The sequence below is a fragment of the Haliotis asinina genome, chromosome 4 (assembly GCF_037392515.1).
Source record: "Haliotis asinina isolate JCU_RB_2024 chromosome 4, JCU_Hal_asi_v2, whole genome shotgun sequence".
Taxonomy (NCBI): Eukaryota; Metazoa; Mollusca; class Gastropoda; order Lepetellida; family Haliotidae; genus Haliotis; species Haliotis asinina.
In genome coordinates, this window is record NC_090283.1 from 61,060,570 (window position 1) to 61,086,986 (window position 26,417).

The 26,417-nt window shown below is 38.5% G+C and overlaps 1 pseudogene; it reads right to left on the reverse strand.

Annotated features, from left to right (window-relative positions):
- Window positions 1-26,417, reverse strand: part of LOC137281066 (uncharacterized) — a 51,671-nt pseudogene that overhangs the window by 177 nt on the left and 25,077 nt on the right.

Sequence of the window (26,417 nt, forward strand, 5' to 3'; positions counted from 1 at the left end):
ATTGTTACAAAATATGTCTTCAAATATCTGCTTTTAACTTCCGTATCAGTTCACAAATATTTACAAACAAAATAACTTCTTTTCACATGGAACGACGCAAGGATGGATGAACAAATGGATGAAATATTACATTTACTGGTATGATGATATACTGTTTAAAAAAAGTAGGGGATATTGGATTTATAACATTGATAAAATGCAATGATGAAGCCAGGGCAGATGAAGAAGAGAAATTGGCATTGGCTAGTGGCATGCTTGCTTCTCTTAATGGTATATATAACAGTCCAAGGTTAGATTGGCTATCATTTCACAAGTAACGATTGAAATGTGAATATAGCTGTTTGTCATTGTTACCAGTACCAAACCTCATACATTGTACCCATGTTGGGATTTGAACCCTTTGTACAGCATGAAAAGCAATCCCTCCCACCACAACGCTACCTCAAACAGGCCACACAGATAGTTGAAGCCATTTTTCAAAATGAATTTACTCTGCTTAAAACAGAGAAAAATGTTTTTAAAAAATGCTAAGATTTAGTGGGTGAGTGAATGTTCGGCTTAAATGCTGTTTTGAAAAGTAGCTAGAACAGAGAAGACAGAAGAGTGAGTGAGTGAGTTTAGCTCTATGCTGCACTTGGCAATATTCCATCTATATGGTGCGGCCTGTAAATAACTGAGGCTGCACCACACTAATCCAGTGATCAACAGCATGAGCATCAATCTACGCAACTGTGAGATGATGCCATTAGAAAACCAAGTCAGCGAGCCTTAAACAACCAATCACAACTACCTCCTACAACAAGCATTAGCTATTGAAGGTCAGTTCTAACACAGATTTCACAGGTGGAAGCCAGGAGAGATGCAAGTCTTACCAGTTCTGACACACTCACAAGCACAGGTATGGTGCATCTAAACTAAGAACTATGATCTTATCACCCAGAGATTCAAATCAGGTCATGACTTATTGGCATCCCAAGGGAGAGAACTACTTCAGATGATAAAGCCACCATTCTCCTCTCCTCTCTTACAGACAGGAATGGGATAAAACCTAATTTTGTTAAATATGAAAATCTCGCTCTCATAGCATGAGACTTTGATGAGGGCAAAACTAGAAATGCCTCATTCATTTTTCCCTCCCCTTATTTCATCTGTCTGTCAGATAATATTCAGCTGTTGATCAGAATACTGACATATTTTATCCCATCTCCAAACTAAGGACAACATCTCTGACACAATCACGAGTTCAGTCCCCACATGGACAATCCCAATCAAAACTTGAGTCGTATATCCATCCATATCTGGAATTCGTCAAGGCTTGAGGTTCTCAGGTTCCTCAGCGTTCTGCTCACTGACTGTCATCTGGTCATACTCAATCCAGGAGTGCATCAGACCTGACCTGTGATGAAAAGGTTAGCAATGTTAAAAACAGTCCAGGTACAGAAGCTCACCTAACCGAAAATCTTGAAAACTGAAGAGATATCTCCATATGTATTTATCTTGAAATCTTGAAAACTGAAGAGATATTTCCAAATGTATATACAGTGAAACCCTGGATATCCGGACATATTGTTTTCAGTGTAAATTGTCCAGATAACTGAATATTCGGATATTTGGATTTCTGTCATCCAGGCTTTGTTGTAGAAGTGTGGGTTCTGGGTTAAAATCACTTCTAAAACAGCATGGTCATTTTGATTTTCCAATTACAATTCACTCAATGTCAGACAAGATTACTTATCACCACCGATACCCTGCTGATCGGTCATTACATTAGTAATCCGGGTTAGCAACTTGTTTTGTGATCAAACACTTGCACTTCACTTCACAAAATCTGCAGAGGATCAAAGCTTTGTGCGGATAAGTGAGTCAATTTTGTGTTGAGTTAGTCGGGTTGTTTGTAAAATTTACAGTATGGAAATGGAAACAGAATATCCATTATAGATTGTCAATAGTAAAACATAAGAGATTGTGTTTTTTATGAGAAATGACCAGATGGGGAGGTTTTCGGATATTCGAGGTCCGGGCACCCAGGGTCTCACTGTATCAGTACTTCCCAAGTCTAAATGCAGTCAGCAGATGTTTTGGTGACAAGTTAGTTATGAACCCTGGTTATTCTACTGAAGCCTCAACTGGCTAAAATACATACATCTCAAAATTGGTAGAAGGTTCATCTAAGAGTGAATGAATGAGTTAAAATTTATCGTCACATCGGCAATATCGCAGCCATATCGCGACGATAACAATTCATATGAGAAAAACATTTTGAAGAATGAAACCTGTCACGATGGACAGTAAACATACTAGGGCATCACAGATATGGGTGTTCCTTTGAAGAACTGGTTTGGATATTTTGGTGTTTATGCAGCTGTATACAACAAAAACTCCATCGAAACGTGTGTAAATCCACAGAGTGAGAATGTTTAGTTTGTCACCACTTTTACACCCGAGCAAAACTACATCTAAGTCCAAGCTTATAATAATTTCATAGACCACTTATAATTAATACATGAAAACTCGTAACAATATGAAAAAGCAAAACAACTTTCAACACAGTAGTGAGTGAGTGAGTGAGTTTAGTTTTACGCCACATTCAGCAATATTCCAGCTATATGGCGGCGGTCTGTAAATAATCGAGTCTGAGACCAGATAATCCAGTGATCAACAGCATGAGCATCGATCTGCGCGACAGGGAACCATTGACATGTGTCAACCAATTCAGTGAGCCTGACCACCTGATCCTGTTAGTCACCTCTTACGACAAGCTGAGTCATCATTTTTGGCACACATGGGCTGCTGAAGGCGTATTCCACCCCGGACCTTCAGTAATGCAACACAAGCCATTTATAGCCTTTCATCAATTAATTAAAAAACAATCATTTTTCAGGGGCATGGTCAAATGTATGTTTGGTTAATTGAAACTTGAATGGACAAACATGGCTTGATCAGCCAATAAAATGCCAAAGAATCACCTGGCACAATAACTTATGCGTTATTTAATATATTGTCACTGGAAACAATATGCCAACTTTCATGGGACATAATGTTGTCAGTCATCACATATTCATGCCAGTGACACTATTAGGACAATATTCAAGCATGTCTTAATTTAATTTGATTTCCACTACTGGACAGTTGATTTGATTATGGTAGATTCGATTCTACATGCAAGTAAAAACATGAGATTTCATTTAATTCTCACAATTAACAGCTTTTACCATGAAACGCATTGTCAACTTGGCGATGTCTGCTAACAACAGTTCTAATTAGATACTTAACCAAATATCAGTCATTCATGTTTTGCCTTGTTTCAGTGCTCGAAAGTGCTCAGTTAGAGTCAAAATTACATTCTGGCTCTGTGGAAATAATTTAAATAGGTATTCAAATATTGAATCAAAACAGTGATAATGGTTATTGAAAACTAAAGTGTCAGATTCGATTTTTGATGAATAGAACTGAATCAATGCAGCCCTAGACAATATATAAAGAAAAGGTAGTGGTTTGAAAGGACATAGATTTTATATGACTTATGAAACAGTGAGTGAGCATGGTTTTACTCATTTTTAGCAATATTCCAGAAATATCACAGCGGGGGACACCAGAAATGGGCTTCATGCATGGTACCCATGAAGGGAATCAAACCTGTGTCTTCAGCATATTGAGCAAATACTAGCCACAAGACTATCACACCATCCTAAGGATACAGATTACACTGACACCACTATGAAGATCTGTCACAAGATCTTTCCATTTTGACTCAACTGGCACAATGCACCCACAACAAAAATATGCCCGATGTCCTAATACAGCGAGTTGACGTGTTGAAGAAACAAGACACCAGTGTTACCTTCTTTTCCAGTGCCAGATACATCTTGGTCTTGTCTTTGACGGCGTTGCCAGACTGTTGGCTGTCACTTCCCTGTCCCTGGTAACCTACAGCATTGTCCACCGCCTCCATCACCAACTTTCGCATCTCAACCATCTTGTGCTGAAGGTCATCCTGTTGCCAGGCAACTGGGTCAAGACGAATTTCACTGTCTATCATTTCAGTGCTGTACCTGAGAACATTATCAAAGAAATATTTTACAAGAGTGAGTGAGTGAGTGAGTGAGTGAGTGAGTGAGTGAGTGAGTGAGTTTTCATCAGCATTTCAGCAAATGTCACTTAGTTATGTCAACTGAAATTTGTGAAAATTCCTAAAACAAATATTGATACAGATTTTAGATGTTTACAGCTGATTTTCCAACCATGACAGGTGTGACTGACTCTAGCCCTTCCAGCAAATCTGGAATCTGAGCCAATACCGCTGAGCTAGCTAAGGGACATAACTCAGCACAATGTATTGAGGCCCCACTGATAACTGGCAATCCATTCCAGCACATCATCCACCCTAAAGACCACATGATATGTTACAGGAAGATAGCATCTATGTAAATACACAACCACAAATTAACCTTCCCAGGAAACTATCCTAAACACTCATCACAACAGTGAAATCAGTTCAGTATTTACTGAAAAAAGTGTTTATTTAAACTGGCAAATACAAATAGTTTTGTTTCTCCTTTCAAGGCCTTTTTCACATTAACTTTGTATGTCATTTACAGCCAGATACAGCACTCCATACAATCAACAGCAGCATTGCGGTGGATGGTAAACTTCAGTCAATGCGGAGAATGGATGCATTCACACATTGCCCAAAATGAACTGTTCCCCAGCTGAGGAATCTGTGTTGATGATAAAATATGGCACCTTGAATTTTTGATATAGTTCAGAGGGAAGTGTAGGAAGTGACCTGTATTGGTGTAACGTGTAAAATCAACACTTCTGCTATTGTTACATAATTTGCTGATAAATAAGTTCAGTGGATATCAACTGTCATGGAAATTAGTGCTTATTTGTCAACTAATTTTATGACAGATGTCTAAATTGTTGCTATATTCTGTATTCTTAAGATGAATGCTAACCTGATAATGACAAGAGATTTATGCTTTCTATTTTTTATTCTTTATTTATGTTTTTTTAAATTGTCAAAAGTAGACATGGTCAGACTGAAATGCATTATTATAATTACGTGAGAGGAGTACAGACACATTTTTCATGGTAATAAACTGCTTGCATTAAATTAGGATTTACAGTACTAAAGTGACAACATGAAACACTTCAATTTACTCCAGGTACACCACCTACCCTGTTTGATAGGCCTTGATCATCATCCTGCGTGTGTCATGGTTGTGCTCGTCTCTCACCTCAAGGATGTGAAGAACAGTTGAAGTCTGATGCAGAGAAAACAATACTTCCACATCTATTGTAAACATGTCTGAAAACTGGTTCCAGTACACAACAATGTATTTGATATTGTGTGGCGCCAAGTGACAGTAACATAGTAACCAGGAGACAGGACATATTTTCCCTTGTTATGTGACATCTTCAACATGTTTCATCTCAGAGTACAGTGATCAATTTGTATCCCCTCTGCATAGTCTTTAGGCACAATGGCACACATTTCCAACAATTTTTCCACCCATATTATACATATTGAGCCATATGTACTCACATTACGTTCCTCGTCATGCAATGAAAGACTTATTATCTCTTACATCTTGCCTAAAATCGATAATTGAGATTTGGAGGACATCTTCCACACATAGAACACCAGTGGCTCAGTACATTGAAAACTGTCACATGCGGTGTTGACAGTGTTTGTCGAGGTGGTCTCAATCACATGTCATGCGTCAGATATTCGTAAGGAGCATGCCATGGGACATAATTCTATGTGGTTCACTTGAAATAATGTTCAGCTGGTAGAGGGCATGAGAGTCGATTTACTGCAACACTCCATTGATTAATTTCAACTTTTTAATTCAGTATTGTAATCTAAATACGTAATTTATTTTGGAATAAATTACAAAGTAGAGTCCCTCAGTATAGAGAAATGCATTATTATGTCTTTTTGAGAAGTGTGGAGTGACATTGTGCCTTTTAAGCGTAAAATAATTTCTTGTCCCTGATAATCAAGGCTGATTATTCTCTGGTTCCAATTTATCTTAATTTTTAACCTATCCAAGAAAACCCATAATGAAGTTTGATCTTCGCCACCCAATCCTGTTCAAATGATATGACATGTTGAATTATAACCCTGGTCTTCACAGCTGAAATGCAATCGAAGTCTGTTACCCTACCGTACTGTACATGACAGCGTAGATCCTGCCACGACTGCACACTGTCGTAACCATAGCATTGCTCTGTAGAGGGAGCTGCCTCTCATCAATGGCATTCCCTCCAAAGTCTGAAAAATAGGGTAATACATGTAGTGAACTGCAGACAGTTTGATATTTCATTCCAAATGACTTAACAGTAAAGGTAAAATTGCAAAAGAACTCTTTGGTGAACAAAGATCATAGAAAAGACAGCTGCACAGACCGCATCAGATTCATGGAATATGGCCCACTATATGCATGTTTCTTTCTTTGGGTTCACCTCCAATTCTGAACAAAAACTTAACGCAAATGGTTCATGAAGACTAACAAAGGGAGAAAACTCACATGAAGGCCTGGACAAATTTTCTGCCCTCATGACCAGTTTTCCAGTGTTGAGGGACAAGACCCGCAGACGACCATTGAAGGTCAAGAAGAGATAATCAGAGCCAGTAGGCCCAAACACACGAGATACCTGAAGTAAAAACAATTATTGAAAAAATATGACAAACATGCCTCAGCTTGAACAGGACAGGGTAACATGTAAGGTAAACAACATGCACAAGACACCTGGTGTCAGTATAATCAACCAACAATCCATCACTAGTCACTAGTAGTTCACTCACCAACAGTATCATACCAAGCACTCAATGATCCTACTAAGAACCATACTGAGTGGGCGGGTTAAATGATAATTTGGATGTCACAGTGCAGTATTCCAAATGGCATCATGTTTATCTGGTACATGGTTGACAATTGTACAATGCTGACATTTGATATATGGGGATTTTTTGGCTGCAAAGAACAACAAATTAATAGAATTTTCAGCCATAATCTTAAGAGTTTAGATGATCTCTTTCAAAATGCCTCTCAAATTTTGCATATCAGGGTACTTATTCTTGAACATTCATAGCGTAAGTATTCTTAGCTTTGATCATAGCCAGTGTGTTAAGAATGGGCTTGAAGAGTTTGTAGGGCTGTATATACTGACCAGACTAAAATGGTCTACAACTGGATGTCAAAAGAAATTAAGTGATATGCCTGATGCCTGATCGATGATGAGTAGATGATGCTAATACGAGTAGGCTAAGAAGCTGAAAATTATTCCACAGAGTTGCTTCCCTTTGTTACAAGGATTAACAGATTGTGAGTTTGAATCCCTGCTTGGTACTGATCATGCTTCACCAAACAGGTACAGTGTACAACTATGGATTCACCAGGAGATCTGACCAAGATTTAACATGTTTCTTGCTATAGTCACATTGAGAATGTGTTAACTGTTGACCCTACAACAACGATGCTGTACAAAGTAGTGTTAATAATACTCAGTTATTTTTAAAATGTATAACACACTCTCTTCACTCTCTCAGTCAGAGATTTCAAATTTCAATATCTATTTCTAACTCTGATGGCAGATTTGAGGACTGCACTTTTAGAGACCTCAGACTATTTCTCATTAGGTGCTTAGAAATAACTGTTTGTACAAGTAGAAGGCAGTGTATGAAATAAGCTAAAAACCCAGCCAGACATCTGGGCTGTAGCTTCAAAATGTGTACAACAGTGAGAAGAATTAGCCACACCAGATCTGGCAAATTTACCCAGATGTATGGAACATGTAAAATTTTAACTTGACCTTCGTGCTGGCTAGTTAGATCTAGATCGTCCATCAGAAATCTAGTCTCTCTTGGGTGATTGGACGGGCCTCATTTCATACATTGCTATAGGTTACAATACTGAGAGTTTCAGCGAGTACAGTATTAAAAGTATTTGCAGCAATGGATGTTGGAAGGAAGACAGTATTGTATTACACTGTAAATACTTACATCACAAGATACAACATCTCTCTGTTGCACTTCTTTATATTCGGCCTCGGTCAGAGGGATGTCTCGTCTTATGTCCTTCAACTTCATAGATCGAAGGTCAAGGACAAGGACTGTCATATGTGCATCTGCAAGATATAAAGCACATGGAGCACGTCTGACAGATCTATAGTAACTGTATAACATGAAAACTCTCATTAGAGTGTGAAGGTCTCTCTTAGTCATTCATTTCAATTCACTTGTTTGTTCCAGAGTAAAGCCCATCAGCCAAACAATTATAGACAGTTTTGGCAGGATTGTCTTTCTTTTAAGAAGTGTAAGAACAAAGTGTGCAATGTTAATAAGAATTATTAAAATCTAAATATTTTAGATATTTAAATACTTACCTTACTTACTTAAGAATAGTATTACTTGTACAGGACACTGATTTATAGTAAATACAAATGTTAACATTTGAAAGACAGTGTGTTGGTAGATTTAATGGTCTTAAAGTATCATGAGCTGAGCAGATAAGACAGAAATTGTTTTCGTCTTCAACACGACAATAATCACAGAATTGGCATATTCTTTCTTCGTACAGTAATCCTTTCTAGCATCTGGTATTAACACTCAAATATAGTTGTGATGAGCTGAGAAGGAATAGTAGACATCAGCGGTCGTGTTTACAGTCAAAAAGTATAATTTAGTTTAGTCAAGATTTGAAATGTTGATGTGAGTAAAGTTTCTTCGATTCTGTGATTCGTGCATGCCATTCCTGACGGTTACAGTGTTTAAGCAAACAAAAATGTTAAAATAATAATCAACATTGCCTTGGTAAAGACAGACTGAGCTAAAAACATACATGAAAAGTCATTCCTGAATATTTGTCAGCCAAGTTCTTCTGTTCTGATAGTCTGAAGTCATTATCATCATTGATCAAGAGTGAGTGAGTGAGTGAGTGAGTGAGTGAGTGAGTGAGTGAGTGAGTGAGTGAGTGAGTGAGTGAGTGAGTGAGTGAGTGAGTGAGTGAGTGAGTGAGTGAGTGAGTGAGTGAGTGCAATTACAATTATTCCTTGGAACTGACTGGTTTAAACTTTACTGTCCATTAAAAAAAATCTTATAAAATATCCAGTTTCTGAATTCCTTATTTTTTTAAAAGAAGAAAGAAATATGTGGTATCGTTACTCAAGCTACTAAATTACCATTTTTTGGCACCTACCCTGAACTTTAAACATTCGAAAATTCTACAGATACTTTGATGCAGGACATGTGACTGACCTTTTGGCGGGAACTGTGGGTAGAGAAGCAAGAACACCATCTCCCTCCCACTGGATGTCTGACACACCTCCAGGATGCCAGAACACTTCACCTGGTGCAAGGGAGATAACTCTAATCACAAAAGTATTGTCATGGCTAGAAGAAACGAACTATGAAGAATCGAATCGAATATGATCGAATTGAGGGTCCAACATCGAAAAAAAAAAATTTAAATCGAGGTTTGGGTGAATCGTTGCAGCCCTAATTTGTATGATATTAAAAAACATTCCACAGTCATGATCTTTCCAATTTGTCACTTTAGCTGATTAGCACAGTGTTTGAAATCATTGTTATGAGTCAAACATAAAGTTGGAACAAAATTACCATCTTCACAAACTTCTGCACAAACATGGAGACAACTGTCAAGGAAGCATTACCTGTTTTGGCTTGTAGAGACGTGTGAGGTAGGTTGAAATTTGATTGGTCCCCTGGTATCGCAGGACAACATGAAACATGGCGCCAGATTCCTTAATATCTCCCTTGGGGGTGTATACTGTTGACTGAAACAATAATGTTCGGATTTAGTGATGATTTGTACACTGTAAGATTTGGTTATTTTCAAGGTCTTCAATTTTTCGTATTTCCACAGACTATTCAATAACTGATACAGCGTTCTCTTTTGTTTACCAGATATACACATGAGCTCAACCTCATGCTAGGGCTCTGCTCTTATCAAGTTCAGTTTAATTCATTTATCCTCAAAAAGAATCACCCACAGTGGTTCAGGAGAATGATTTTCTTAACTTGAAATCAAGACAATGACAAACTCCCCCCACCCCTACAAATTTGAAAAAAACATATCATCTGACAGTGACTTGTCTAAGTCCATTTTTATTTTTTTGGTTTAAAAAACGTTTCCATGGATACCAAAAAAGATAATAATAACAAAAATCTGCAGATAACAAAAAGCACCACTTTTGGTTTTGTTTGATATATTTGCCAAGTATTGTTGAAAGATACTGTATGGGTTATTTTTAGTTGTACTCCAGAAAGAAAGTCTACATCTCCCTTTGTGATTAAGTCCAAAATGTTTCCATGGAAACTGAGAAAAAGAAAGCCGACAAAAGTCTGTTAATAGCAAAAGGTATCACTGTAGGTTCTGTGTGATATATCTGTCAAGTTTTTGCTGAAAGATAACGGTTCTTGAGTTATCAACCGGAAACAACAGGATTACAGAAGAGACCTTGACCTTATCCCTGCCAGGAAAGATAATAATAACATCTTCACGAGATGTACAAATAATTGGCACCATGCGGGGATTTTGTTTGAAAACAATTATTAGCATTTATATACATACTGTTAAATATAAAAGCTGATGTAGAAATTCAGCACACTCATGTACAATCACTCTTAAAGACAACTTATCTGTTATACGTATGAATTGTGGTAGGTTCTTGACTTCTTTCACATTTCTTGCAGTCAACAATTTTTTGCTTTTCATTACACAAGGGAACTGTGCATATTTTTATTTGAGATACATTTTGGTCTGGATTCACAGAAAGCTTTAAAGCCAACATGATGAATTGGGAAATGTCTCAATTCCAATCCGGGAATATTTTCACTGGGGGTTTATACCATGAAAAAAGTTAAGTGCCACCCAGTATATTTTGCAAAAATAAAGGTTGGCTTATAGGAAATCATTCAGAAACAACGAGCTATCATAATTTGGTTCAGTACTTTTAGTTTAAAAACAAAGCCATAATGGAAATTATCTTTTACTTGTAACAGGATGCATGCAATTTTGGAAAACATACATTTTGTTGTCCTCATAAAGGTTACCTTCGTTTGAAAAGTGAAAATCAGACATGACTGTTATATGGTCACATGACTGTCACTTTTAACAAGTGAAACCTAAATTTAATAGTCTTGTATAAGCACAACATGAGTAGATACTTTGCTTTAAAACGCAGTGTCATCATATCTGTAACAATATTTCCTTCAATTGTATATACAAATGATTATGACATCCCTAAACAGTTACTAGATGAACCTTCTCTAAATATGGATTGGTCTTCCCAATTAGTTCAGCCTAACATTTCCACAGCTTCACATCTTAGTTTTGAAATAGGCTGGTGCTTAACTTTTTATTCTCAGTATATATCAAGGGTAGGGGAATATCCTAATGGTTAAGTTTTCGCCCATCATGCCTTAACCATGGTTTTCACTTGGGCTTCACACATTACAACCATGTGGGGAATCAAACACAGGACTTCACCATGATGAGTTAATACTTTAACCACTCGGCTACCCCACCTCATTTTTGACTACAACATACAAGTTGTCCAGTTTGACCTGAGGTGCTCTACATATGCATGACCTGGAAGGCCAAATGGCACAAACCGCTGGTCGAGTTAACTTCATGAATAGGGGAGCAGAGAATATTGTTATTGTTGTGCTGTGGCGAAACATGCACACATGGATTCATTACAGAACTTGTTCTGGAAAACAACTCTTCTGAAAAAACAGTCATTTCATGTTTTAACTGAATTGTTTTTACAGTCACAAGCTATCAAGTTTGATTTACTAACTTTACAACATAAAGTCAGTTACTTTCCGAATTCAATTCACTGCTGCAGCTGGCTGTCTAAAAGCCTGAATAGGAAATACAGTGGTAGCTGTCAAAACTGGCATCTGTCCAGTCCGGCTAGTTGTCAACACCAGCATAAAATCTCAGTCCTGTCTTATCAGCTCTATAATCCAGCACATTGTCTAAACTGAATTAATTCTTCAGTTCCGATGAGTGATGGTTTAGACAGCTTCCACTGTATTAAACCATCTGTAGTTAATTGTTCAAAGAAAGTTAGGACACTGCTGATGATTTCTCAAACACTGAGATGTCAAACAGTGACCTTGTTTGGCAGTTTGGTGATGCTGACAATCACCTGACAAAGCACCCCTTCACAATAATAGACCCAACCAGTTGTGACACGATCACACAATACATTAGTATTCACTTTATTTGGTGAAACCTGAACAACCTTTAAGCCATCCAGGAGTTTAATAGTGACATACCACCAGATCCTGCTCATCCATGTAGGTCTCATGCCATGGGTCCCCGAGCTGCATGTTCTGTAGCTTCAACTCCACTACAACACGCAACATCATCAGCAATGACATCAACGACAGATACAACCTCTGAAAATACTGCAAAGTATGCAGTCTAGTATTTTCCTTGCTCAGTTATGTACATGGCAAGGATCAGGTTTCTTTTCATCAATATATACCATGGAGCCAGATTTCTTTATTTCCTGCTAACTGATTAAACTTGGCAACACAAACCATGCAAAGTTTCTCTGAAAGAGGTAGAAGGAGTTTTTGCATATATTTTTGCAAAGTTTCGGACCCAAAAATTTGTTTCCCCGAAATGCGAGTCACACTGGGAACAAACCTTTGCAGTTGTGAACTCTACCTTTGTTGACACTGGCAAGCTCGGTTACTGCGGCCTAGCTGATTGGCTACCGTGAAAATGCAAAGCCAGCAAAGGGAGGTAATAAAAATAACGGGCCGACCCATAGATGCATCCAGGGTAGAGTGGAGGCTTATCGGAACGCATACCCTGGAGATATCGAGGATGCGAGGAAAAGGGAGTTAACTGACTGTAAAAGTATACTGAGTTAACTCCCTTGTCTCGTGAAGATGTGTCTTCCTCCTGATGAAACACATAAACATGGAGGTCACGGTAGTCCTACCATTCTTCCTTTCTCGGGCTATTTCTTGTCTTGTCTTCTTCTTTGATTGCTTTACTCTGTCAGTAAATATCACCTGAAACAAAACACGCTCAGTAAAGAAAAAACAAATGGTGTCATGGGTTCATATCCTACTTTTGGCACCACGTAAGATAACAAACATGGCAGTGCAACTAAAGTGTCTGGATGTATGATTGTGTCACCAATGTCATGATGGTTACATATGGTAGTACTGACAATGTATTATGTTTAGTGTTGCATATTTTTCTTTTCAAAAAGCTTAAAAGAAATTTCCTCCTAACATGGTTCAGAACTTTACAGCCAGGAGCTTCTAATCTGGTTATGGCATTATGTCATACTCATTGTTCTAAAATTGTTTGTTGTGGAAAACTGTCTGGGCAATATTCTTCTTGGAGTGAGTGAGTGAGTGAGGTTTTAAGCCACTTTTAGCAATATTCCAACAACATTACCACAGGGGACACTAGAAATGGGCTCCACACATTGCACCCATGTGCGGAGTTGAACCTGGGTTGTGCCATAGACTGGGTCATGGACTGAATTGAAATATATAGAAAGATATGTATGCCCATGTCATACTATGTTCATGACACAAGTGCCTACATTTTGGTATTTCCCAAGCCAGAGCAAGGAAGGTTTGAGTGTCATAAATATAGTACGATATCGGCACAAAAATGATATTCTGTTTATTACAAAAGTCATCGTGTTGAGGAAATAAACCCAAATCTACTTTCAAATATATGCTGGCTACCCGCATTCACTGCATGTAGTACAGAACACAATAGAAAAACGCAATGTCATAGCGTCACCATGACAAAGTGATATTGTGCCCTAGAGGGCCATAGGAAACATACGCACCTAATATTTTCACCCTCCTCGGTAATAATGTAGAATAATATTTAATGATAAATAGTGAAAGAAAAAATTTCATGATTGAAGAGATTGAGGGAGAATCTTAATTTATAGACAAAAGTAATAGGGCTGAAGTAATAGTCACACCTTTCCACACTCAAGAACTCACCTTTAATTGTACTGTTGTCCTCATTACATTGAACACTCTGGACCTAATTGCTTTCATACCTTGATTTTGTTTCCAGTTTGAATATCCTGATGCTATGTCTAAACAAAATATGCTGTGCTTTTATGATCTGATACAATGATTGGTCCCTTACGTTTGGTTTCTCGGTACTTGATGGCGAGAACATGACCTTGGACATCTGGATGCGGTACTTCTTTTGTGGCAGAAACCAGCCAAACCCAGAAACAAGTCGCCTGAAGGACAAACATCATCATCATCATCATCATCATCATCATCATCATCATCATCATCATCATCATCATCATCGCCGTCGTCGTCATCGTCATCATCATTGCCATCATCATCGTCATCATCAACATGATCGTCATCATCATCATGATCGTCATCATCGTCATCATCGTCATCATCATCATCATCGTACAAACAGTTATATAATATAGTGCATAACCTGATAATAACCTGATATAACCTGCCTTCATACATCAATAGCTGTTTGATAAAAATTGTTATGTCGGCTAAGATGAAATTTGATAACAATGATTACTAGGAATATGTGATGATTTTATTGTTGAAGTAAAATGTACTATACTTTCAACACCTGACTTGTGAAGATCTGGGCTAGAATGGTCCTTCGGGATTTCATGCTTGATGTAAGGGGCCACTAACGGGATCAGGTAATCAGGATCACTGACTTAGTTGACAATGTCTTAGTATCCCAGTTGTGTTGACCAATGCTCATACTGTTGATCACTGGATTGCCTGGTCCAAACTCAATTATTAATTATTTACACAACCCTGCCAAATAGCTGGAATATTGCTGAGTGCAGCATAAACCTAAATTCACTCCCATAGTCACTACTTCCTTTAAAACCTTTCCTCCCCAACCCAACCTGTCTGTAATTAATCAAGTTTACACCAGACAATCCAGTGATAGACATTTTGAGCAATGATCTATGGCAATTATATGTATCATCCAAGCCAGTAAGCTTAAATCCCAAATCAAGCCTCTGAGGACAAACATGGGATGCTGGGGACAAACAGCAGATGAGAGAGTAAGAAAAACATTTTAAGGGAAAAATAACTATGATTATTATGTAAGTATATTTTTCTGGTTCCCTGATTAGTCTGGAAGCGGCAGACAGAAAAGCATAATGACTCCAATCCTGGTCCGACAAAAGCCATACTGACTTGAGAGCACTGTGACATCATACTATGATGTCATTCTATTGTTTACATGTTACATTATTGTTGACAAAGCATATTGGTTTGTTGTGAAAGTAAAATTACTTTTCTTGACTAAATGGACAAGCTTTGTTTTAATTACATAATAAAACAACTACACTTATTTTTATGGACCAGTGAAAAGCATTATTAACATCGCACTTTGTTCTCGGTTAACATTACTTTTCACGGGTCTATAAAAGAGATATTGACCTCATCACTAGTCTGTGATTGTATATTACCAACTTCTACACTATGAAGAACACATTGATTTAGTATTGCTTCAGAGTATTCTCAGACATATACTCCTTTTGCTATGTTTAACATTAATATCCAGTGTTTAAATTCCCGTCTGCTCAATCATGCAGAATGTTCCATTTTCATCTCAGACAGTCTAGTTTTAAATGTTGTCTGTCCGTTGGTCTGTTAGAGAAAATTGACAATGACCATGTTGCCTTAGACTATGATTCAGATTTCTCTGACCTTGATTCTGAGGCTGAAAATCCAACAGATTTCTAGTTTCTAAACCAGACCATGAAGTTTAGCCTTAACATCACAATACATACAGTAGAGTATTCAAAATCCTGATTTTTTTTGCTGAAAATCTGACTAGTGAATTTGAATTAGGACTGGTAATTTTTAATTTACAAATCTGGCTGTCTGTCCTGGAAGTTTGGAAGTTATAAACACTGTCATATTATTATCGATATTCTTCTTCTTTTTGAACAACTTCTTTGAGAGGCATACTAAAAGTTGTGAAGATGAGAGAAAGGATCCATGTTCTTGGGATAGTCAACTTATTTATTGCAAGGATTGCAATGTTTTGGTGTAGGCGCTAACACCATTATCAAGCATGACATCACTTGCTTGACAACTGTGTTAGCCCCTACACCGAAATATCACACTCAGTAAAGAAGTCGACTGTTCATAGAACTTGATTTTACTTCGTCAGAGAATAGTGAATACAAACATTATCAGTAAGATCTTACTTATCATATTTCCACAAGTTGATGAAGCCCTTTATATCTACGGTGACGATGTTTCCCAACTTCTCGACAAAGCCAATGTATATTATTGGATGTTTGTGTTGGCGGAACAATTCTGCCTCCAAGCTCTGTCCAATCAGATTGACGCCATGACTTGCATCCTAAACCAAATTGAGAAATCAAAGGAAATGTAAAGGAAAATTCACAATGGTATCAGTTGAGTGAAGTCAATATTTTGTGCACTGTTAAAGTCTTATCAAACTTTTAGATTCATGAACATCATAACATATATATGTATCAAACAGCCAAGTTTGTATTCAAACAATTTAATCAGATTTGATGTGGTTTTCAATACACCTCATCCTCATCCATCTTGAGAAAGAAAAACTACATCATTCACAAATAGTAGGGCATATTCCAGTTTGTGAGCATATCACCAGCCAATACTACTGCATATGAGAAAAAGTAATATCTATCCATACAGATGAAACATTTCAAAAGGAAATATATTGTTGCATTTTAGCTTAATTTCTCTTCATCATCTGTTTCCTCCTTGGCTTCATTTGCGCGTTATCAATCTTGTACATGAAACATCCCCCACTCATTTTGAATGGTATATTATCTGAAGTCGTCATGCTGTAATATGCAAAATGATGGTCTAACAAAGATTAACTACCACATAGGTCTGTCACATGTACTAAAGTTCCTGTTAGGTACAACCGGACTGGAGTTTCCATAGCCTGGTCAAAGACTAGAGCAGAAGAGGAGACAACTCAAATGGAACATGCTGCCAAGGACTGCCAACTCTCATTTACAGTTCAAGCTGCCATTGCTAAACGAAGAAGGGAAGAAAAATGTTAAAAAAAGTTGTCATTGTGGCTTAACCATCTGGAAAGAAACCAAATGTCATTAGATAGTATACTGCTTAGATATACAGTAAACCCTGGTTATTATGAAACCATCTTTCCAGGAGATAATACGGCATTATAACCAGGTAGGACAGTTAGTAGCCCTGTGAATTCAACAAGGACTGAGTTGATGTCTACTGTAATGAGCCGTGAATGACCCGATAATTTCAGTGTCTAGGGGCTGCAGATGACTTCTTCTTGTAGGTGGCAGGAAGTGTATTGCTACATGTCTTATCCCATCAGGGAATACAAGACTGCTTAAAGAATTAATGACTTTGGTCAGTTATTTTGAGTCATGTGAATTAAAACTAAGGTGTAAATACTACCTGCAGCCAGTGTAATTGGCATTATAACCAGGGGGAAATGACATTTGTTCTGAAAACCACTGGTATATGGCATTATGTATAGGAGAAAAAACGCCTCCGAAGTTTTGGTAGAGAATGTAAACCTGAGGGGTAGGGAAATCCCGAGGGGCGTAGCCCCGAGGGATTTCCCGACCCCCGAAGGTTTACATTCTCTACCAAAACTGAGGAGAAGTTTTTTCTCTTGCTTATAAACCGTCATTTTAAATATTGCGTTATAAGGAATTAGGACCTCACTATACCGCGAACATTCGGAATGACAGCAATGTCGCAACTCTAATGCACAAGTTAGAAAACGCACGGGATTTTCACGCAGTGCACGTGTTTTTTGTGAGTGAGTCAGTTATATACCACGTGGTTACTTGAATCCGCTCATTGCTAACCATGGCAAACCAGAGCGAAGACGAAATGTTTTTAACACAGTCGCAGTTTAAGAAAGATGATGACAATGCTGCTGCTGCTGATGATGATGATGATGATGATGATGATGATTTTCTGTTCCGTTTCGCGGCACCTTTGACTGAGGAAGATATTGAAAGGAAATTATCTCGATGTGTTCCAAGAACGACAAGGTACAAAAATGATTGGGCGAAAGGAGTATTCAGGCGATGGCAAGAAGAGCGTCGGACGAGGTCAATGGATGCAAACATCGCGCTGTCGTCGTCCGTCTTGACTGAAGACTTGCTGGATATGACTGCTAAAGATATAAATACAGCCCTAAAGTATTTCCTATTCGAGGCGAGGAAAGTGGACGGGACTTGCTACCCAGCTGTTACTGTGTATGGGCTATTCACGGCAATAGCGTCACACTTGAAAGCTAACAAATCTCCTTACAATCTGATGGAAGGCGAAGAGTTCCAGGACAGCAGACAGGCACTGGACGCATGCATGCGTGAGAGGTCCACAGCTGGTCTTGGAGCAGACGTGAGAAAACCTACAGAGGTGATAACTCGAGACGAGGAGAACACTCTGTGGGAGAAGGGGGCTCTTGGAGAAGGCACGCCGCAAAAACTCCTGGACACAGTCCTCTACTTAACTGGTGAGATGCATTTTGCATTTGATTTCCCTGTCGAAAAGTCGGATATTAGCAATTTTGGCATTTACAATCAAACCTTCACATCGAAAATAAATGTGATTAACTGGAACAAAATGCCCGACTTCACTTTGAGGCAAACCAAACCAAACAAAGTTTGGATGGATATTTTGAATCCCGTGTTAAGACCAAAATAGATAAACATTATATAATTGTGTACGGAATTTTATTTTCCAGGACTTAACTTCGCCTTGAGAGGTGGAAAGGAACATCGGAGTTTAAGACTACACCAACAACCTCAGATTACAGGCCCACATACAGACCAGAACGGCCGCAGGTACCTGCAGTATGTGGAAGACGTCTCTAAGACAAATGCCGGGGGAGTGAAAAACAGGAAACTGCAGAAGAAAAAGGTGCGAGCGTATGAAAATACCAAGAACCCGGAACGATGTTATGTGCGCCTTTTCATGAAGTACAAGTCACTTTGGTATGTATTAGATGTTTTCTGATACATTTCTGATACATGTTATACATTCTTTAGATATACCACTCATTTAATCACATCATGCGGGTGACTTGACCCATACTGCATGTAAATTGTCTTATAATTTTACTCCCTGATGATGATTGCACGCATTGGTTTAGGGGCATATAAATGACAAATGCAAACATTTCATACTTAATTGATTCTATGTCAACACAATTTAACTTTCCAGCCTACCATCTTGAACTCGAGCAAATGCGTTTTACTTCACCCCGATGAAGAAACCTAAGGATGGAAAATGGTACCTAGAGTCGCCCATGGGCCACAACACAATCCAGACAACGGTGAAGAGAATATGTGCTGAAGCCGGAATTGAAGGAAGGAAAACGAACCACTCGCTCAGATGCACTGCTGCTACCCGTCTCTACGAGGCAAACATAAGCGAGCAACAGATTTGTGAACAAACTGGTATGTAACTCAATGAATATCTGCAAAACACGAATGAAACTTGAAGTGACTGGGCCAAATTGCAATTTGGCGATTTTAAATGCTAGAACTTGTGATGTCAACATGTGTTATGGTTAACATGCCAAGATCCGGGTTCGAATCCCAATGATGGCCCCAAGCAAAGCGATTACAATATCATATAAATTGCTTTTCAAACGGTTATGTACAATTTGAAATGACTTATCAAGATGAATTCTTTTATTGTAGGTCACAAAAGCGAGGCAGTGAGGGTTTACAAGAGAACCAGTGATCAACAACAAGCAATGGCGTCAGATGTTCTCTCATGTTCAGCTCCAAAGAAAACTCAGACGTCTGCGACAGTGTCGGTTCCTACTTCAGAGGGAGATTCCGGTACAACACAAACTGTCGCTCACGGAAGTGTTACAATGACGTTCAATTTCAATTAAAACACTGTTGTCAGAGTTTTTGTTTTTCCTTTCCTGTGAATGCAGATTTCGGTGGCTGATCGCTCCAAACCGGTACTTTCGGGACGAGGGTTTACTCCTAGTAAAACCTGGGAATAGGTTTTACTTAAATCTAGTTAAACCTATTCCCAGGTTTTACATTGGGAGTAAAACCTCTTACCGGGTATTGGTGCAAGTAGAAAGGATAATGACCATTAAAGGCAGTGATCAGAATTAGGTTTATAAGTGCAGTTTGGCATTATGCCCAGGGTATTATACAGTCAGGGAATCCATTCTGGCAAAGCCATGGCACTATATCCAGGGTGGCATTAAAACCAGCACCATTATAACCAGGATTCACTGTACACGATCCTCAACCAACACGATATTTAGGATACCATTTGAGAGCATCCCAAGTAAAGAACCTTGGCTGAACTCACATAAATGTTGGAGTTGTAGATTGTTGGCGCCTCAGAGTACTCCACTGTCTGATCTGTGTCAGCCGTCACGGACATCGGCTCCAGATTGCACTTCAGCATGTCCCCATTCTCCAGACAAGCACACACACAGTGCTGGAGTCACAAAAATGGAATATGGAGAACAATCTCTTCAACAAACATTATTCAACATAGTGAGATCAAGCAGTAATAACCAAGCTAACTATTCTCGGAATGTTCGTAGCCTTACGAACTCCTTAAGTCCATTGTTAACACATAAGCTATGATCAAAGGCAAGAATTCTTAGGGCTACAAAATTTTTTAGGGTCTCAATCCCCAAAGTGTTCGCAACATAAGGAACTATCATAACTCTGTACTTCATCCTACATTTACAAATTATATAGTGATACAAATGTTTTGTGGATAGAGTCCCAGTATCTTGAATGTATTTTATGTAACATCAGCTTTAGAGGCACTGATATTAGTGATGCCATTTTACTGTGTAACTAGTGCCCTGGCCAGTGCGCAAAATAGTTTCCAAATTTTGCTTGTCATTTGGGCTAGATGGGCTTGAATGTTTCTAGCCCACAAAATAATTCACAAGTCCGAAATTTCAAAGTAGTCGCATGCTTCATCATTAACCTGCAAATGTGATAAACATTTTTATCAGGTCATAATCTTGCATGATTTAAAAGTGTATTAACTTAACAAGTCGGAGAGAGTGATATATTTACTAAATGAGACCGTGAAAATTCACTAGCCAGTTGAGCCCATAACTGTGGAGATTTACTGGCCTGACTGGATTTTTAGTAGCCACGAGCTAGTGGGCCAGTAGCGATTTTGTACCCTGGCGATTTTGTACATGGCAACCAGTGAGTTCACAACTGTGTGGCGATGTTGAAGAGGTAAGGGTAAGGAATATGAAGTGTTTGGTATTTGTTGAAATTTTTTTGTTTCCTAAAACAGGTTGCTGGGAATAACGCTATTAAACCAGAAATCAAGAAGATGTGACACTGATGAAGACGTGGCTATGAGCAGCCCCCTCACCTGTGTTCCGAGCAGCGTGAAGCTGGGAAAGAATGCTGCTTTGATGGGGAACTTGGGACTAGACAGCACATCCTGCTCAGAGAATGGACCTGCAATCAAAGTGGAAGTGATATTGTACTTTTTCAACTCCTGTTCCACAAAACGATCATAGCCCTAAGCTGATCGGAACTCCCATACATTAACATAGACTTATGACTGTCGTAACTCCAATACTTTAACATAGACTTACGACAGTCATAACTCCCATACTTTAACATAGACTTACGACAGTCATAACTCCCATACTTTAACATAGACTTACGACAGTCATAACTCCCATATTTTAACATAGACGTACGACAGTCATCACTCCCATACTTTAACATAGACTTACGACAGCCGTAACTCCCATACTTTAACATAGACGTACGACAGTCATAACTCCCATACTTTAACATAGCCTTACGACAGCCGTAACTCCCATACTTTAACATAGACTTACGACAGCCGTAACTCCCATACTTTAACATAGACTTACGACAGTCATAACTCCCATACTTTAACATAGACTTACGACAGTCATAACTCCCATACTTTAACATAGACGTATGACAGTCGTAACTCCCATACTTTAACATAGACTTACGACAGTCATAACTCCCATACTTTAACATAGACTTACAACAGTCATAACTCCCATACTTTAACAGACTTACGACTGTCGTAGTGCTATTATCACTTTGAGGAACGGAGCCCTGATCCTTAGGTTCGTAATGGAAAGTTACAAACAACAAGTGGTCTTATTGTCGTTAGTTACACTCAAGACCCCTTGTTGTACATAACTTAAAACAATTTCAGCAACAATATGTGAATTGAATTATACATTATTAACAATACCTTAAATATAAGTTGTTTTATTCAATTTAGAACACTATAAATGTAAATATACATTTGTTTTGTTTCATTAACAACACTGTAGATATAAATAGTGTTATGACAAACATAATACATACAACTTGTCTTTCATTTCATTAGTAAGTGGTGTTTTCCAAAATCTTGTGAAACAAATCCATGAAATTAGCTACAGATTGATAATTGGCGATAACTAGTCATACCTGAAGAGCAAAATGAACACAATGCTGGCTTCTGTTCAAGTTTTTAAATAGAACATATAAACATAAACACTTACGTTTATTAGATTTTATTTTTTCTTTAAATTGCGTTCCTTTTGCTGTTCAGTATATTTCAAAACTGACACATGAAAGCTGACCTGGTGTCATCAGCTCCTGTAATTTGTATTTGGAGATATAGAATGTTGAAGATAACAATGGCAAACCTTGCTGGAAGACGAAGTCCTTCTTGTCGACATCAAGGAGAGCAATACGGGCCAGTTGCTGGGGAATATAGCCAACTGAGTCCGCCTGAATGTCGAGCCCACGTATGTCTGACCTCTGGGTCCCTCCGCCATCAAACGACCACACAATCAGCATCCCCTGAAAAATCAGTCAATACCAGTAGTTAAACCATGAAACAAAGGGAGGGATTGAGCTATTTCTTTAAACCCGTTTCACACTTGAGACAGAATGCTGTTAAAAAGAAAATTTCTGTGGATTCGAACATAATTCTAAAACTTCTTACTGCATTCTGAATGCATTCCAACTGTTCAGGTCAATTCTTGAAAGTTTTAACATGCCCAGATGTTTTGAACATGTTCAAAACTTTCAAGGTACATTGGAAGTGGCAAAATAACAAATTGTATTGGAGGTGCATTCGAACTGCATTCTAAGTATTCTTCCTGCATGTAAACTGCATTTTAAGTATTCTGAACATATTTGATGGAGAACAGAAAAGACAAGCCATCTCAAATCCTGTCAGAACATCTCGAATGCGCCTGGAATGAGTTGGAATATATCTCGATTGCTGCTTAACTTCAGGTGAAATATTCTTCAGATGTACCAGAATATTTCAACTGAAGTTGGAATACAGCTTGAATGTACCTTGTACATGCCTTGAACACAGTCAGAACGTCCTGAATACTTTACAAATGAGCCCTAACATTGTCAGGACACAGCTGAATCACATGAAAACATTACCAATTGTCACTGAAATATCAGATAGCATTTGGGTGTTGCATTCTTACATTTAAAAAATGTGTAATTTTACATTCTCTCCTGGATGTGGTTCAAATTTTGGAAATATTTTTTTGGGCTGATTCTCCTTGATTCCTTTGAAGAAGCCTTTACTGTTTTACTATTCATTTTACAACCGACGAAGAAACAGAGGAATATTTTCGTACGGACTCATTGATGTAAAGTAAAAAGGAAAGGAAAATGAGAGTGTAAAATGTACAGCAACCGAAACACCAAGACCTTATCCCTTGATGAAATAACCATTTCATGTGATGATGACACCAGGTCAGCTTTCATGTGTCAGTTTTGAAATATACTGAACAGCATGAATTCTAAAACTCCAAATGTAAAAACAAACATAATAAAAAAAACCGAATACCAGCTCTTCCTGCAACACCTGGTTGAAGAACATGCAGAATTAACCTCTCAAACATAAATACCACAAACACACTCACCAATACACATACTTAGCACAAGCTTTAACAAAACCAATTACTACATAACACAACTAGCGAGACCATGCACGTACCCCTGTGTTGATGGTGGCCAGTCTGGAGCTGTCCATGCTCCATGCTATATCTATAACACTGTCGTCGGCGCGGTCGATGTTGTGGATGGCCCTGACAGGCCGCCACGGCTCCATCCATGTATCATACACAATCAGATCACCTTCAACACACAGAACACAGGTCAAGGTCATAATCTTGAAAATTTCATTTTTGTTAATATGAGCTTCTTGTACACATGGGGCTTGTGGTTAAAGCGTTCACTCGTCACGCCGAAGACCCGGGTTCTATTCCCCACATAGGTACAATGTGTGAGGCCCATTTTCTGGTGTTCCCCGCCGTGATATCGCTGGAATATTGCTAAAAGCGGCGTAAAACCAAACGCACTCACTCACATACACATTGTTCATAATAACGAAAATATATAAGTAACGCCTAATGCTCTTGACGACGACGATTTTTCAAACAATGTCAATTTCTATGTGGTTAATACTGTTAACATGAAACACATGGTGCCACTAATCACGGACATGTCCTCTGATTCACCTACCATGTGCTGTACCAACAGCCAGGAATCGCTGGTCATGTGACACTCTTGCCATCTCCACACCCTTGCACTTCCTACCAATGACCAGCTTTTTCACGGCAGTTTTCAACCCCTGCAGATCACAATATGTAAAATATACCTTGATGGAAATACAGTTTGCTATCCCTCCATATACAGTAAATAAAGTATGGTTTGCTGTCCCTCCATATACAATAAATAAAGTACAGTTTGCTCCATATACATTAAATAAAGTACAGTTTGCTGTCCCTCCATATACAGTAAATAAAGTACAGTTTGCTCCATATACAGTAAATAAAGTACAGTTTGCTGTCCCTCCATATACAGTAAATAAAGTACAGTTTGCTGTCCCTCCATATGCAGTAAATAAAGTACAGTTTGCTGTCCCTCCATATACAGTAAATAAAGTACAGTTTGCTGTCCCTCCATATACAGTAAATAAAGTACAGTTTGCTGTCCCTCCATATACAGTAAATAAAGTACAGTTTGCTGTCCCTCCATATACAGTAAATAAAGTACAGTTTGCTGTCCCTCCATGTACAGTAAATAAAGTACAGTTTGCTGTCCCTCCATATACAGTAAATAAAGTACAGTTTGCTGTCCCTCCATATACAGTAAATAAAGTACAGTTGCCCTGAACTATTATAGTTAAACAAGAAAAACAACATTAAAGTTTGATATACTTGTTCAGGGCCAAAGCATACCTTATTACCGGTACACCATACATGGGGTAGAGTGAACTATATTTTTGCTTTCTAAGATGCTAAGTTTAATACTAAGACCTGGATCACATTAGCCACAGGTGGCGTACAATGACGCATTCTAAGATTTTACTATTTTTTGGCATCATGGAAGACAATGGGTTACAACATTTGTGTTCACATTGTCTACAGGCATTGTGTGATTTCCTTGGGGACAGTACAAGGACAACCTGCGTGGAGGCTGCACAGGAATCATATGAAGATTGCACAGAGATTGTGCAGTGATCAGGTGATCATGCTGTACACACTAAAGAATCATGGGATTGAGGGATTTCTGCATGGCTATCGCACAATCACCATGCTGCCTATGTGTTATGCTGATAATACAAGAGATACAAGAGACATGACTGCCCAAACAAAACCTTAGTTTCAGATGGATTTGGGGAATACATGACAAAATAACAAAATAGCAAAGATATGATATTTTATAATTATCCTGACTCATGCCTATTATGCTTGTCTCATATGGAAAGAATGGTCACATGGTTAAATCATTCATTTTCTGTCAATAAAAATTTGTAGCAATGACAAAAAAATCGATGAGATTGGCATCTCTGAAAGACACACCAGAGCTTTGGTTAACTCACTTTCCAGTACTGCTGTTCCTTCTTGTGGTAGATCTTGGTGAATTCCTTCATACGACTCTTCTCCTTCGAGTCTGACTGTGACGACTCGTACTTCCGCAGTGACATTGGTTTGATGTGGTCATACTTGATCACCTCCACATCAATATCAATATCCTCCTCTCTGCAACACAAATACACATGTCACCTTCCGTGATTTATCTCACTCACTCATTCACTCACTCACCCACCGACTCACACTCACTCACTCATCCACTGACTGACTCACTCACTAACTCACCGACTCACTCACTCACTCACCCACCGACTCACTCACTCACTCACTTACCGACTCACTCACTCACCGACTCACACACTCACTCACTCACCCACTGACTGACTGACTCACTCACTCACCGACTCACTCACTCACCAACTCTTTCACTCACTCACTCACTCCACCCACCAACTCACTCAC